Consider the following 16,122-nt stretch of genomic DNA (forward strand, 5'->3'; position numbering starts at 1 on the left):
ATGATGATGTCACTGAGAGCTGGGAAAGGTTTCTGCCACTACCTTCCTAGACTCATCTAAGTGGGCGGACTCCAGGGGATGGAGAATGGAAGGCAACAGATGTTTGTTGACTTCCTGCTCTGTATCAGGCACTGTGCTAGATACTGTACACACCATCAATATTTAGGACAGTATCGTCAGAGCAATTTGATTTTTATATTACAGTTGAGGACAAAGAACTCACAAGAGGTTAAATTACTTGCCTGAAACTCACAAATTTAGTACATGTCAGATCCACGACAAGAACTCAACCCCATCTAACTTCAAAGCCTATGCTATTTTTCTGTAACATAAACATACAAGTAATGAGCTTTTAATCTTTTATAACTTGTTAGCATTTTCCTCCTAACCGTAATCCCTTTAGGATAAATTTGAGTTAGATCAATCTACTCTTCATAGCTATTGTTCTTAGAATTATTTCGCTCTTTCGTTTCACCCAGATTTGTTTTTGCTGACCTTTGACACATGAGGTGCTACAAATCTGTGTGTTTGTTTAAACTTCAACCAAACACCCTCATGTTTGTTTTAAGTCAGAATATCATCACAGGATATCTGGAAATGCCTCCACTAAGGCTACAGGTTTTTTAAAATGTGAGATTTTTTCCTGTATGGTAAGGATGTTGCAGAGAACTAGAATGAGATGTGAGGCAACTGATGGTTTGTTTTGTTTTGTTTTTTTGCAAACAAAGGAGAATGAAAGCTGTCTCTTGTGGAGAGGATATTTTCAGCCGTCATCACTACGGACTCTTTGAAATGTACTACTTCAGAAAAGCCCCAGCGACTCCCTCTGGGCCTCACCCACCTGAGATGACATCACGACGCAAATCCAGGGCTCACTCTCTTCATACAGATGGAATGGTTCACTTGGCTTTTAGAGTGCAGACAAGCCGTTCGGTGGAGGGCATGCCTCAGCCTGCACTCTCTGACTCATGACATGACTTCTCCGTGGAGAGCCAGAATTTTTCTCAAGTGTAACAATATTAATTATCAAGTCACTTTAAAACACGTGTGATGTATGTGTGCATTTATTTCACAGGAATGGTATAAAGATTAAATACTTAATGAATCCATTTTTCATATCAAGGATATATTTGCCCTATGCCTAAATGTATCTCTCCCTTCTGTTTCTCATGAGAAATATAGCTATCTTTATTATGTAATCAGTAATATATCATTCCTTCTAAGCAGGATCTAATTTTAGCAACATGATGAATGGCCCAGGAATGTATTCGACTGCCCTCTGCAGAAAGGAATATATATCAGACCTGCTCAGGTGTGTGTCATTTCTTTATATTGGGAGCTTTCAGCAGCCCAAGTGGCAGCTGGGTTTTTCTGACTGAAAGCCCCAAGTGCTGTCTCTATCTGGGCTTGAGCAGACACTGCTAGGAAATGGCCGTGTGTGACCAATACCTAGATTTGCCAGCTCAGCCAAAGAGGTGTGTGGTTCTCCTATGCCCAGGTTTATTGCACCAGCTAGAAAATGACCAATTGTCCAATTGCTTTTTATCTTCATTTATGTGCAAGATCTATTTGTGTAGGATCACGCTCAAGTCCCCACTGCCTTCTTCCGTTTCTAAAAATTTGGTCTTTAAACAAAGATATTTCTTTAAAATGTGGGGGTCAGCCTGGGCGTGGTGGCTCACGCCTGTAATCCCATCACTTTGGGAGGCTGAGGTGGGCAGATCACCTGAGGTCAGGAGTTCCAGCCTGGCCAACATGGTGAAACCCTGTCTCTACTAAAAATACAAAAATTAACTGGGTGTGGTGGTATACACCTGTAATCCCAGCTACTTAGGAGGCTGAGTTAGGGGAATCACTTGAACCCAGGAGGCAGAAGTTGCAGTGAGCTGTGATTGTGCCACTGCACTGTAGTCTGGGTGACAGAGTAAGTGAGACTCCATCTCAAAAAAATAAATTAATTAATTAAATAGATAAATAAAATAAAATGTGGGAATCAGTCCAGTATGATTAGCACCATAAGGAATCAGGAATTTTGTCTCTCTTGAGCTTCCAAGGGAACAAAAATGTTCATTTTCTTTCATGCTATCTATGAATTTTATAGCTGCTTGTGCACACTCATGGCACCTTATATCTCAATGACATCTTAATTTTAAAGCTATTTTGGGTTTGTTTTTTATTGATCTGTGGGAAAGTCAAGGCAGTACCTTATCTCCATTTTGCAGATATGAAAATTGAGACCCAGAGCGATTAAATGACTTATTCAACTTCTAGGATATGGCCTGGTAAGGGCTAAAATCTAAATCTCCATACCATCATCATCCTACTGTCTATGCTTAATTCTTAATGACATCTATGTAAGATGGAAAACAAAAGTTAGAGATGTTTGGTTTCTGCAGCTAGTGTATATGTACAACTCTGAAATTCGTTGTACAACTACTATATTTGTTGATTCTAAGATGTACTTTTTTCATATTAGTATGTCTGAAAGAGATACTTTTTTTTTTTTTTTTGTGAGATGGAGTTTCACTCTTGTCACCCAGGCTGGAGTACAATGGCATGCTCTCAACTCACTGCAACCTCTGCCTCCTGGGTTCAAGTCATTCTCCTGACTCAGCCTCCCAAGTAGCTGAAATTACAGATGCCCACAACCACACCCAGCTACTTTTTGTGTTTTTAGTAGAGACGGGGTTTCACCATGTTGGCCTGGCTGGTCTTGAACTTCTGACCTCAAGTGATCTGCCCGCCTCAGACTTCCAAAGTCCTGGGATTACACGCATAAGCTACTCCACCTGGCCTGAAACTGAGATACATCTTATAATCCATGGAGTATCATAATCTAACTGGAAGTGCTTTTTCTTTCTTAGTGATTGCAGTACATTGATTCTAAAGATGGCCTGGATCTTCACTCATATCCCGATGTCCTTTAGCGTGTCTCTTTACAGCTCCTCCCATGAAACGATCAAGTCTATTTCCCTACACCTTAAAAGTGGGTTGGACTTATCTTTATTTATTCCTGGAGAGGACACTCTTGGTGTCCCACCCATCCTCCGTCCTCCTTGCCACTTTAGCCTACATGAATTCCAAATGCACCTGTGTTTCTTTGCCTGAGAACTCGCTGTGATTGCCAAAGCCTGATTTATCTGCTCTGATGGTTTAAAAATAGGTTCACACTTTTTTTATATACTTCCCTCCCCTCTTCTTGAACGTGGGCCAAACTTTATGACTTGACTCACTTCTATCAAATAGAATGTGGTGGAAATGCCAGTGTGACTTTCAAGACTAGGCCATAAAAGTCCCTGTGGTCTCATGGTCTCTCTTGGATCACTCATTTTGGGGTCGGCATATGCCTTGTTGTGGGGACACTCAAGCAGTCAAATGGAGAAGTCGATATGGTGAGGAACTGAGGCCTCCAACTAACAGCCAGCACAGACCAGCCAGTCGTGCAAGTGAACCATCCTAGAAGCAGGTCCTCCAGCCTCAATCTAACCTTCAGATTACTAAATCCCTGCCCATTTCTTAAACGCAACCACATAAGGAACTTCAAGCCAGAACTCACCAGCTAAGCTATTCTAAATTTCTTGACCCTCGCAATCAGTATGAAATAATAAATATTTATTGTCATATTAAGCCACTAAATTTTGGGATAGTATGTTATACATTGGTATATAACGAAAACCATCTACATGACAGGCTGTAATGTTGGTGGGTTACCTACTGGAAGCACCTTCCACCAGTGACATACAATAGTTAGTATCAATATAATAGCTTCCTTACCTCTTGAGTAGGATAACCGAACACGTAGGGTTTCCCCAGGGTAATTATGTTCCAGTTTCTAGAACAGTAACTGGATTGATAACACCCTTTATTGGCCATTTTCCCTTCCCCATCTAATTTTTTTTTTTACTTCTCTACTGATGTTTCTTCCATTTTCAATTTTTTTTTTTTTTTTTTTGAGATGGAGTCTCACTCTGTCACCCAGGCTGGAGTGCAGTGGCATAATCTCAGCTCACTTCAAGCTCTGCCTCCTGGGTTCACACCATTCTCCTGCCTCAGCCTCCCGAGTAGCTGGGTCTACAGGCACCTGCCACCATGCCTGGCTAATTTTTTTTGTATTTTTAGTAGAGACGAGGTTTCACTGTGTCAGCCAGGGTGGTCTCGATCTCCTGACCTGGTGATCCACCCATCTTGGCCTCCCAAAGTGCTAGGATTACAGGTGTGAGACATCACGCCCTGCCCCATCTTCAATATTAACAACTTACTCTCAAGTCCTCGTCTCAAAATCTCCTTTCAGGAAGTAGACAGCAAGAGGATGGGGAGAGGGAATGCAAACTAAGTAAGTTATATGTGATCAGTTGCCAAGTCCTGTGTAGTTTTTCATTTAAAATATTTTTCCATAGCTGAAGTTCAACAGTGCTAATCTGAGCTGATTAAAACAAACAAACAAACCCTCCCACTTCACACATATATAAATTTTGATAAAAATACCCTCTCCACCATTGTTAATACAGTCTCAAACTGAAAACCAAGAAAGGGAAAGCCTCAAGTGCCAGATGCAAAGAGGATGCCCAAAGTTAGAGTGATCAGAGGGAGGTAAAATACAAATACTTACATGTGAACCAGGATAGGAGTGAGACCTTAACAGTTGAAACTTTAGAGGCCCTGTGAACAGGATCCTGTAGGCCTGAGCCCCAGAGAGTCAGGAGGAGGGGCCAGGCTACCTGCATAAAGCCAGGATTTCTGAAGAGCTGACTAATATCCTCTGAATTGGGAACTAAAGAAACCACCCACTAGCCTAGGGGAATAGCAGGAAAGCTTGTAGTTTTTCAAGGCCACGAGAGTAACAGGCATCACTCAAAAGAAATGAATTTGTGTCATGAGTACGATCTGAATTCTCCTTACTTATGTACAGGGACCCAAAACTAAGAAATTAACTTAAAATCTTGTCAGAATTGGTATATTCAAAGGCACCTCACAAAAATGTTGTAGAGCGCATGAAACTGTCATGGGGTCCTCTTTCACTTTCATCTTCATAAGGATGAGTTTACAGAAAGGAAATAAGGAAAGAAGTCACATAAGGAAGCAAACCACAGTGAAGCAGAGCCAACAGATGAAACAAATGGGAGAATTTGCATCTCAAGAGCTGGGAGTAATAGAATAACAATCTAAAAAGGACTTTAAAATAAATAGACTTAAAGCATTTCAAAACATAAAAAAGGAACACCAATCATAAACTAAGAATAAAATCAATTTAAAAACAACAGGCAGATTGGAGGAAAACATTTCTAAAATGAAAAAATGAGTAATTGGAATAAAAACCTCAATAGAACAGTTGGACTGTAAAATAGATGTGGTTGATGAGCAAGTAAGTAAACGGAAAGACAGATCTGAGGAAATTATCCAAAATACAACAAAAGAGAGAAAGAAAGAGATGGAAGATTCAAAAGTTAATCAAATGAGATAGTCTTCCATATGTTAAGAGTTGCAAAACAGAAAAAAATGAAAGGATAAAAAGCAAAGAGATAATAATCAATAATTTTCACTATCCAAGACATGCATTCTCGCATATCTATATTCAACTATATTCCAGGGTGAAAATAAAATAAAGTCAATTTCAGACATCAAAAGGCTACTCTTTTCAAATAGTACTTTATTTATTTATTTTTGAAACAGAGTCTCACTCTACTGCCCAGGCTAGAATATAGTGGCGTAATCTTGGTTCACTGCAACCTCCACCTCCCGGGTTCAAGTGATTTTCCTGCCTCAGCCTCCCAAGTAGCTGGGATTACAGGCATGCAATACCGCCCCTGGGTAATTTTTGTATTTTTAGTAGAGATGGAGTTTCGTCATGTTGGCCAGGCTAGTCTCAATCTCCTGACCTCAAGTGATCCACTCACTTTGGCCTCCGAAAGGCATGAGACACTGTGCCTGGTCTTCAAGTAGTACTTGGCATATACATATATATTTATATCAAGATATACTTTGGCAAGAAGAAAGATTACCATGAAAAGAAGAGGGATGCAAGAAACCTTTAAAAGTGGGTAAATGTGTTGGTAAATCTAAATAAGCTCTCAATAGTATAATTAAAATGACTTTTTGTGAGTGTTTAAAACTAAGATAGAAGTAAATTTCTAAACAACAAAACCATGGAAGATTGGAGGGCAGATGAGAGTTAAAATGTATATTATTTAGAAGGAAGTAAGCAATATTAATTCTAGACTTTAATTTATATGTGGGAATATTAATTTATGGGTAGTCATGGATTTATGGGTACAAGGATGGAAATAGAATTTATAACTTGCATACCTGTGGGGGAAAATATTAAAATGTGAACTGGAATATTACACACCAAATCATGATGGTAGTTTCCTCTTAGGAGAGAGGAGAGGTGACTGTGACCAGGAAGGGATGAGTAGGCAAAGTAAACTTCAACTTTATTTGAAATATTTTACATTTTTTAAAACATTATAGGAAAAGAGAAATATCATATGCCTTGCATCCTCTTTCTCTTTGCCTAGGGGACATGGCCAGGCCTTCTACCAGTATTCAAGGCTCTTTGTAACCTGGCTCTATGTTTCCCAGCCAGCTTAGTTCCCTCCCTTCCTCCCAACACACAGTTTTCACCCTCATCAAGCCAGTCTCCTATTTTTTCATACATCCTCTGCTTATTTTAGGATGCACACCTTTGTTGTCCAAGTTATCTTCATTTATCAAGGCCCTTCTTTCTATTTCCTGACATTGACAACAGCAAATAGAGCTATGTGTAGCACACAATGCATCATACTGTTCTGTTTAACTCTCTTACAAACTATCTTATATTTTACATTTCATCTTAAAGTATTTACTTTTATTCAGTATCATTTCTCTGAAAGATTATAGACCCTCAGAAATCAAGAACTGTGGTGTTGATTATACCCTGCCCTAGAATCCCTCCTGGAGTGTTTCACAGATAAGTACATAGTCAGTGCTCCAAGTATATTTGTTAAGTTGAAAGCCATCCTACTAGGGAAAGGCAATGGAGAAAAGAATATGAACAAAGGAAATTTTGACCATTCTTCCATGGATAAATTTCACAAACACAACAATAGCATGAGTCAAACATAACAATAACATGAGTCACTTATTTCAAGGTTATTTATCAACCTCAGTGATCTAGAACATATTTGAGATTCAGAAAATGTTGGTTAAGAACATGCAGTTTGGTGTCAGACAGACCCAGTTTGAATATCAGTTTACCCATGTTATTACTCTGTGTATGGCTATAGACAAGTGCCTTAACTTGTTTGCATGTTAATTTTCTCATGTATAAAAACAGGGGAAGTACCTGTGACTGTAAAGCAGCTAGTGCAGTAGATGGCATGGAATAAAAGCACTCAGTAAATATAAACTGGGATTATTATTAGCTAAAATATGTAAACCAGAGCTCTATGTGAGATTACCCAGCTCTCCTCAACTCCCATTGCCAGCACATGATAGAATTGTATCTGTCTGCTCTCTAGAAGTGTGGTCATGTCATTTGTGGTAGCCAGTGAAATGTCAGCATGAAGACATATGTGATTTCCTGCAGAAGTTGTAAGACCTCCTAGGCAATTTACCATGTTCACTTCCCCTGCTGTGGGGACCGTGGAAGCGTGGATTGAGATGGAGGCTCTGTCAGCCTGTGTACCTGAGCGACCATGCTAAATAGAGCCCTTCTGCAACCCAGGTGGACACACAAAATAAATGGGAAATAAACTTTTACTCTGTGAAGCCACCTGAGATTTTGGAGTTTTTTTTTTTTTTTTTTTTTTTTTCTTGCAGCAAAACCTGGCTCATCTTGACAAATACGATGCACTAAAAGTCATACTTCCCCGCCCCTCAGGGAAAAAAAAATACCCAAAGCCATGCTTTAGAACACACTTACTCTTACTGAAAAATGCTTCTAGCCAACTGGCTTATGTGGTTTCTCATCTCACAGGATGTTAGAAAGAAGATCCTAGAGGAGCTATGGCCACAGGTAGACACTGAACCCAGTGAGAAGGGAGATCCATTGATTGTAAAAACAAAAGTTAGGCCAGGAGTGGTGGCTCATGCCTGTAATTCCAGCACTTTGAGAGGCTGAGGCAGGTGGATCACCTGAGGTCAGGAGTTCGAGACCAGCCTGGCTAACATGGTGAAACCCCGTCTGTACTAAAAAATACAAAAATTAGCTGGGTGTGGTGGCGGGTACCTGTAATCCCAGCTACTTGGGAGGCTGAGTCAGGAGAATTGCTTGAACCTAGGGGACGGAGGTTGCAGTGAGCCGAGATCACATCATTGCACTCCAGCCTGGGCAACAAGAGCGAAACTCCATCTGAAAAAACAAACAAACAAACAAACAAACAAAAAACTTAAAAAAAACTTGAAAAAAGGTAAGAAACTCTAAAGGCATTTTGAGCTGAGACCATTTAGAATAGGTGAAGTTAACTGTGCTTATTAAAAAGTCTGAAGGCATATTTAGGTCATAGCAGTGCTTATCAGGTTATTACCATTTTATAACACGTTGGTTTTGCTTATTAATTTTGTTTATTTCATTACACATTTATTTTCTACTACACTCTTTCTTTCTTTTAGGGACAGAGTCTCACTCTGTCACCCAGGCTGAAGTGCAGTGGTAAAATCACAGCTCACTGCAGCCTCAACTTCCTGGGCTCAAATGATCCTCCCACTTCAGTCTTCTGAGTAGCTGGGAGTATGGGCACGCACCACTAGGCCTGGCTAACTTTTAAATTTTTTTTGTACAAATGAGGTCTCACTATGTTGCCTAGGCTGGTCTCAAACTCCTGGGCTCAAATGATTCTCCCACCTCAGTCTCCCAAAATACTGAGATTATAGGCATGAACCACCAAGCCTGGCCTGGCCTTACCCTCTTTTTTTAAAAAATGGTTACTATTTCCCCAGTAGCACATTAAACACTTTCAATATGTAGCAGGTCACTTAGCCTCCCGGCATGTCTCAGAGTTTCATCCATCTCTATGAATGGGAACATGGCAACACCCAGAGATTTGAAACTGCTCAAGGTCTCATGACCAACATGGCAGTGTCAGAGTTTCATATGAACCCATCTGTCTGATTCTAGAATTCCTTCACCATCACGCCTCCCCATGCACTGGAAAATCTGTTTTAAAAGGCTGGGAAACATGTGTGACATTTCGGAAATCTTTCTATCAAAAAAAAAAAAAAGATTCCATTTTAACAAGTGCTGGTGCTTCAAAGGGTATAAAGTGTGGGTTATCAGAAAAAGCCACATGTGGGAAGCAGCTCGCTCTCAACCACTGCCAGATAAATGAGATGGTCTTGAATTTCAATGATCTTATAGATGTAACGGGAGTGATAAATATAAATCTATTAAGCTCTTTCACTTAGAACAAGGAATCTGTATTCTTTGACCATATAACTTCTTTTTACTGCATCTTTCAAACGGAAAAATGTGCTTGCCATTGATGGGCAACTTCCTTGGATCTTTACTGTGTGGGGAGAAAGTATCAAAGCCGGGAGGGGGAGGGTTTGAGAGGAGGTAAAGCGCTCTGCCCTGGCCAGATGACTGCCAGAGGGGCCCCCGGTTGCCATCTCATCTCTCAGTCATTTCCTTATGAGAAGGGTGGCTGCTGTCATCCAGGAGTCTTTGCCATGAATGAAAAAGCAGACAACAGTGAAGTCTGGAAATCCAGAGACATTTCCTTCTTTGAGAGGCGCTGGTAGAGAGCATTTCTAGGATAACAGCATTTTATTCTGCATGCCAAAACGGCATCTCGGGGGCTCAACTAACCAGTTCTGGAAACCTGCATGTACCCTGCGTGCCACACACGAGGTTTCATTTCCACTGCAAATCTGATTTTTGTTTTTATTTTTGTATGACCGCTCAACAGGTCAACGAACATATCTGTTGGAGAGCTGGGGCAGGATGGTTTAAATGTGGCAATGGCAATTTCAGTTCTCTAGAGAGACTGTTAAGGAAATGGGTCCGTTTCCCTGAGCTGTGGTTCTTCTAATGACTGCGGGTGCGGGTATTAACATACCTTCCCAGGGTTCGGATTTGCCAGAGTTGGGGAGGCCACTGCCGATCCTGACTATCAGGCTACTTCTGACAATTCCTAATGTAATCCATATACTACACATACATTCTGGTTACACGATTTATGAGGTATAACAAGGGGAGAGAAGTGAAGCTGGAATATAATTGTGACTGATGTGAAACAGACATGTAGAATGAATGGCCTTACAACATTTTCTTTGAAGTTTGTTAAAAGCAGTAAAGTGATATTCACTGTAAGTGAAACCTGCTGTTACAGATATCCACTGGCTTGGAGAACATTTTCTTTTGACTTTATTTTTTAAATTTTAATTTGCCACTTGGAGTTTTTGAAAATGTTGCTTTAGATGTGGATGAAAGAGAAAGAGAACAAAAACTGTGTGCAGCACCTACTATGTGCTCACCCTGTCCCAGGCGCTGGATATCAGGGCGGACTTAAGAGACACAGGAGGCACAGTGAGTGAGCTCACAAAAACATTTCAATTTTAATGTTTCTCAAGTCAGAAAAAAATGGAAAACAATAATAAAATGCACTAACATATCACAATATGTAAAATTAAAAATTAGTCCAGGCATGGTGGTTCATGCCGGTTATCCCAGCATTTTAGGAGGTTGACGTGGGAGGACCCCTTGTGCCCTGACCATCCTGGACAATGTGATTAAACCGCATTTTGACAAAAAATAAAAAAAATTAGCTGGGTGTGGTGGCATGTGCCTGTAATCCCAGCTACTTGGGAGGCTGAGGCGGGAGGATTGCTTGAGCCCTGGAAAGTTGAGGCTGCAGTGAGCCAAGATTGAGCCACTGCTCTTCAGCCTGGGCAACAGAGCAAGACTCTGTGTCAAAATAATAACAATAATAATAAAAAATAACATAACATGAAATAAAATTTAAAATTAATATACTAAATGATAATGAATATAACAATAATGAATATAATAATGAATCCTGCTTGGATGGTATTTGTGCCTTAATACTTTTTTATGGAGGAAGGGATCCACAAAGGCAAAGTGCCAGGAACCCATAGAAGTCATAAGTCAGCCTGATAGATATAAAGTATCTCACGTAATTCTTCAGAGAATTCTAAGGACTGGAAGACGTTGTGAAAATGATGTTTTGAAGACTTAGGAAATTTTTCTAGGGTCCTATAACTAGGAAGTGGTCGAGTCCATTCTCAAGACTCTTGTCCAACTTCTTCCACTGAACAAGAGCTTGATGTATAGGCTACACTGGAACCCTGATATTAGGAATGAAAAATATCACTTATATATTTGGTAACAGAGACATGAATGGAAAATCAATTCTCAGGTTAGCATGTGTTTCTCCATATGATATAGGAAGACACCTAGAAGTATATGTAACCCAGATGTTGCCAAGTTCACCAGCTTCAAGGTCAGGACTTCTGTTTAATACTCAAAGAATAAGCCCCCATCCTTCTGTACCACAGCAAGTCCCGGCTTCATCCTATCCCACAGACCCCTCTTCGTTTTTCTCCTGGGGCCTCTGAAGATCGTTACGTGTTCCCCTAAACCCGTTACTACTCAGTCCCAGGCAGCTGCCTTGCACCAGATGCTGAGAGTACCTTGTTGGGCCCCCTCAGGCTTGCCACAGCTTTCCCTAGACTACATATCCTTACAAATGGATGCAGTCCCCTCCCTCTATTCCCAAAGCACAGCTAAAATGGATCTGAGACTTCTTCTTTTTTTTTTTTTTTTTGAGATGGAGTCTCACTCAGGCTGGAATGCAGCTGCGCGATCTCGGCTCACTGCAACCCGTGCCTCCTGGGTTCAGGTGATTCTCCTGACTCAGCCTCCCGAGTAACTGGGATTACAGACGTGCGTCACCACGCCTAGCTAATTTTTGTATTTTTGGGAGAGACGGGGTTTCACCATGTTGGCCAGGCTGGTCCAGAACTCCTGACCTCGGGTGATCCACCCGCCTTGGCCTCCCAAAGTGCTGGGATTGCAGGTGTGAGCCACTGCACCTGGCTTGGAGCTGAGACTTCTAACCAGACTGAAGTCTTGGGGGATCAGTTGTACAACACAAAGGGCACCAAATAACTATTCCTAATACCTAGGGTGACAAAGTGTCCCAATTTGCCCCAGACTAAGGGAGTTCCCAGGAGTTTTCCATTTTAAAACCAGAACAGTCCCAGATAAACTGGGACAAGTTGTTTGCCCCACTAATACCACAGGTGTCTCTGCTTGAACTCACAGCCCTGACTTGACCTCACTTAGGGCTTCATCTTTTGCCATCAGCCTACTTGAACTTGCCCCGATTCCTGTTATCTCCAAGCAACTTCTTTCCTCTGATTCCAGGCCCAAATTGGCCTGAGGGAGAAGACATTTCTCCTCCAGTGTAAGGCTAAACTCCTTTCCTGTCTCAGCGGAATTGACAAAGAAATGTCTATTCCCTTGCTGGGAAAACCTGTGCTCCACCGTTAACATGTCTCTAAGCGGGGTCGGGCGTGGTGGCTCAAGTCTGTAATCCCAGCACTTTGGGAGGCCGAGACGGGCGGATCACAAGGTCAGGAGATCGAGACCATCCTGGCTAACCCGGTGAAACCCCGTCTCTACTAAAAAATACAAAAAATTAGCCGGGCGTGGTGGCGGGCGCCTGTAGTCCCAGCTACTCGGGAGGCTGAGGCAGAAGAATGGCGTCAACCCGGGAGGCGGAGCTTGCAGTGAGCCGAGATCGGGCCACTGCACTCCAGCCTGGGCCACAGAGTGAGACTGTGTCTCAAAATATATAATATATATATATATATATATATATATATATATATATATAACTAAGTCCTCGTGGCCTAGACAAGATGAACCCAGAGGTCCACAGGACTTTGTCCAAATTCAAAGTTATCTGGTCTTCAATGATACCATGTATGGGACTCTAAGAGTTCAATATAGGTAGTATTATACTAAACCCAGTGCAATTTCTTATCACAGTCCTTTGGGCTGCTAGAAAAAAGGGTGAGTGGGTTGTCAACTTCATAATTTCCAATCTCTTGTGAGCAATGTTTAGGTTGGAACACACAGACATCTCCCAGGAGCGATAAGTATTTTTCAGACCAATATTAGTGTAAATTCAGATTTCATGGGAAAAGAGGTTTATAGCTTTTTCAGGGGCACAGTTCTGTTCAAATATGCCACATGCATTATCAAGTAGAGTACGAAGTATCTCAGTATGAAGTATCTGCATTTTGATTACTTTGCTAATTCAGGAATTCTACCAAGAACCATGGGTAGGCGCCTATGTCTTCTTTTTTTTGTTGGAGATGGAGTTTCACTCTTGTTGCCCAGGCTGGAGTGCAATGGCGTGATCTCAGCTCACTGCAACCTCCGCCTCTCGGGTTCGAGCAATTCTCCTGCCTCAGCTTCCGGAGTAGCTGGGATTACAGGCATGTGCCACCATGCCTGGCTAATTTTGTATTTTTAGTAGAGACGGGGTTTCTCCATGTTGGTCAGGCTAGTCTCGAACCCCCAACCTCAGCTGATCCACCCGCCTCAGCCTCCCAAAGTGTTAGGATTACAGACATGAGTCACCACGCCTGGCCGGGTAGGTCTGTGTCTTCTATACACTGTCAACTAAAACAACCTTCAAACTGAACCTCCCTGGAAAAGAGGAAAGTTTTTTTCCCAAACACCAATTCTAAATCCTACCCTAGAATTCAGTCATGTTTATGATTCCAAAATGATGGGTTTCCAATTTTGAAAATTCAAAAATTAGGTCTACTATGAACTCCATTACATGTAGAGTCGAAAACTGCCTGGAGATTATGAAATTTGTAACAACATAGGTAAGTGCCGTATGAGTTGACAATATTCATCACAAAGCTAAGAGGATGTCATTAGCCAGAAATTTAATATTTCTGGGAGGGGAAAAGAAATCAGTGAAATGAGACAACGTAAAAGTAACTTCCAGGGAGCTTTACACTGAATAGGGAAGGCTGTAGGATAATAAGATCATAGGAGGGCTGTTGGGATTCCTGGATCAAATGGTAGTTCTACTTTTAGTTCTTTAAGGAATTTCCACACGTTTTCCACAGTGGCTGTACTAGTTTACATTCCCACCAGCAGTGTAGAAGTGTTCCTTGATCATCACATCCTTGCCAACATCTACTGTTTTTTGTTTTGTTTGTTTTGTTTTTTTGAGACAAGAGTCTTGCTCTGTCACCCAGGCTGGAGTGCAGTGGCGCAATCTCGGCTCACTGCAACCTCTGCCTCCCGGGTTCAAGCGATTCTCCTGCCTCAGTCTCCCACGGAGTAGTTGGGACCACAGGCACGCACCACCACAGTCAGCTAATTTTTGTATTTTTAGTGGAGACGGGGTTTCACCGTGTTAGCCAGGATGGTCTATATCTCCTGACCTCGTGATCCGCCCGCCTTGGCCTCCCAAAGTGCGGGGATTACAGGCGTGAGCCACCGCACTGGTCCGAAAAACAAACAAACAAACAAACAGGCAAAAGATTCCTATGTCCATCCATGTCAAACTAACAGGCATCGGACTAGTTATGGTGCTGCAAACAGCTATAAGACTGGACAGCATTGACGAGGTGACTGTTCGCAGGTGTTAGATCACAGGGAGGACAGGACTGTGACCCAGAGAAGAGAAGCGCATGAGATGGGTCCCACATGCACACTGGCTTTCTGCCTGGACGAGCTTTCTGGCTCAGGGTGCCTAGAGATAAAGCTCAACAGAGCACAAAAGTCTTATGATCTGAGGGGGCAAAAATTAGGGTTCAGGGCTGGTGTGGCAGCTGAAATTTTGGGAGCAGGTTACTAGAGAACAGGAATATATACATAGAAAGAGCTCCAGAAATCTGAGCAGATGGCCCCTATGTATTTGGGGGACCAAAGAGGCAGAGAAGAACAACTGCGAGTTCGTATGTTCTTTCATTGCTATTGAGAAATACCTGAGACTGGGTGATTTATAAAGAAAAGAGGTTTAATTGGCTCATGGTTCTGCAGGCTGTACAGGAAGCATAACAGCTTCTGTTCAGCTTCTGGGGAGGACTCAGGAAACTTACACTCACGGCAAAAGGTGAAAGGAAGGCAAGTCCCTCTCGTATGGCAGGAGCAGCAGCAAGAGAGAGAGTGGGGAGGAGCTACACACTTTTAAACAACCAGATCTTGCGAGAACTCACTATCATGAGAACAGCACCAAGGGGATGGTGCTGAATTATTCATGTGAAACTGCCCCAATCACCTCCCACCAGGCCCCACATCCAACAATTCTACATGAGATTTGGGTGCTGACACAGATCCATAGCATATCAAAGTGTGTGTGTGTGTGTTTGTCCTAAGTAATTAAGATCCCAGAGAGGTCATGCCTTAGGAGTAGGGCAATTAGAGACCTAACCAAAGTGAAGAGCAAGATAGTAAATATTTTAGGCTTTGCAGGCTATATGGCATCTGTCACAACTATTCAACTTCACTGTTGTGTGAAAGCAGTCACAGACCACACATAAACAAATGAATGTGGCTACATCCCAATTAATATTTCTTTTACAAAAATAGGTAGTGAGCCAAATTTGACCGTAAGTGATAGTTTGAACCCCACCCCTCCCCATCCACTTGATCTAAAGGATCAGGTTACTTACAGATTAATTGACTGTAGAAACCAAACTCAAAACTATTTAAAGAAATATAGAAAAATCCAGATTCTTCACAATGTAGTTTCCATAATGTTTAGCATAGAATAAAAAATTACTAGAAATGCAAAGGAGCAGGGAAATATGATCAATAACCTGGAGAAAAGTAATAGAAAGGATGAGATGTTGTGATTAGCAGACAAGGACTTTGAAGCAGCTATCAAAATTATGGTTAAGGACCGGGCATACCGAAAAGATACATACATATGCATGTTTATAGCAGCACAATTTGAAATTGCAAAAATCTGGAACCAGCCCAAATCCCCATCAATCAACATGTGGATAAAGAAACTGTGGTATAAATATATATATATATGATGGAATACTACCCAGCCGTAGAAAGGAATAAATTAATGGCATTTGCAGCAACCTGGATGGAATTGGAGGCTATTATTCTAAGTGAAGTAACTGAGGAATGGAAAACCA

The sequence above is a fragment of the Papio anubis genome, chromosome 18, assembly GCF_008728515.1.
Source record: "Papio anubis isolate 15944 chromosome 18, Panubis1.0, whole genome shotgun sequence".
NCBI classification, from domain to species: Eukaryota; Metazoa; Chordata; class Mammalia; order Primates; family Cercopithecidae; genus Papio; species Papio anubis.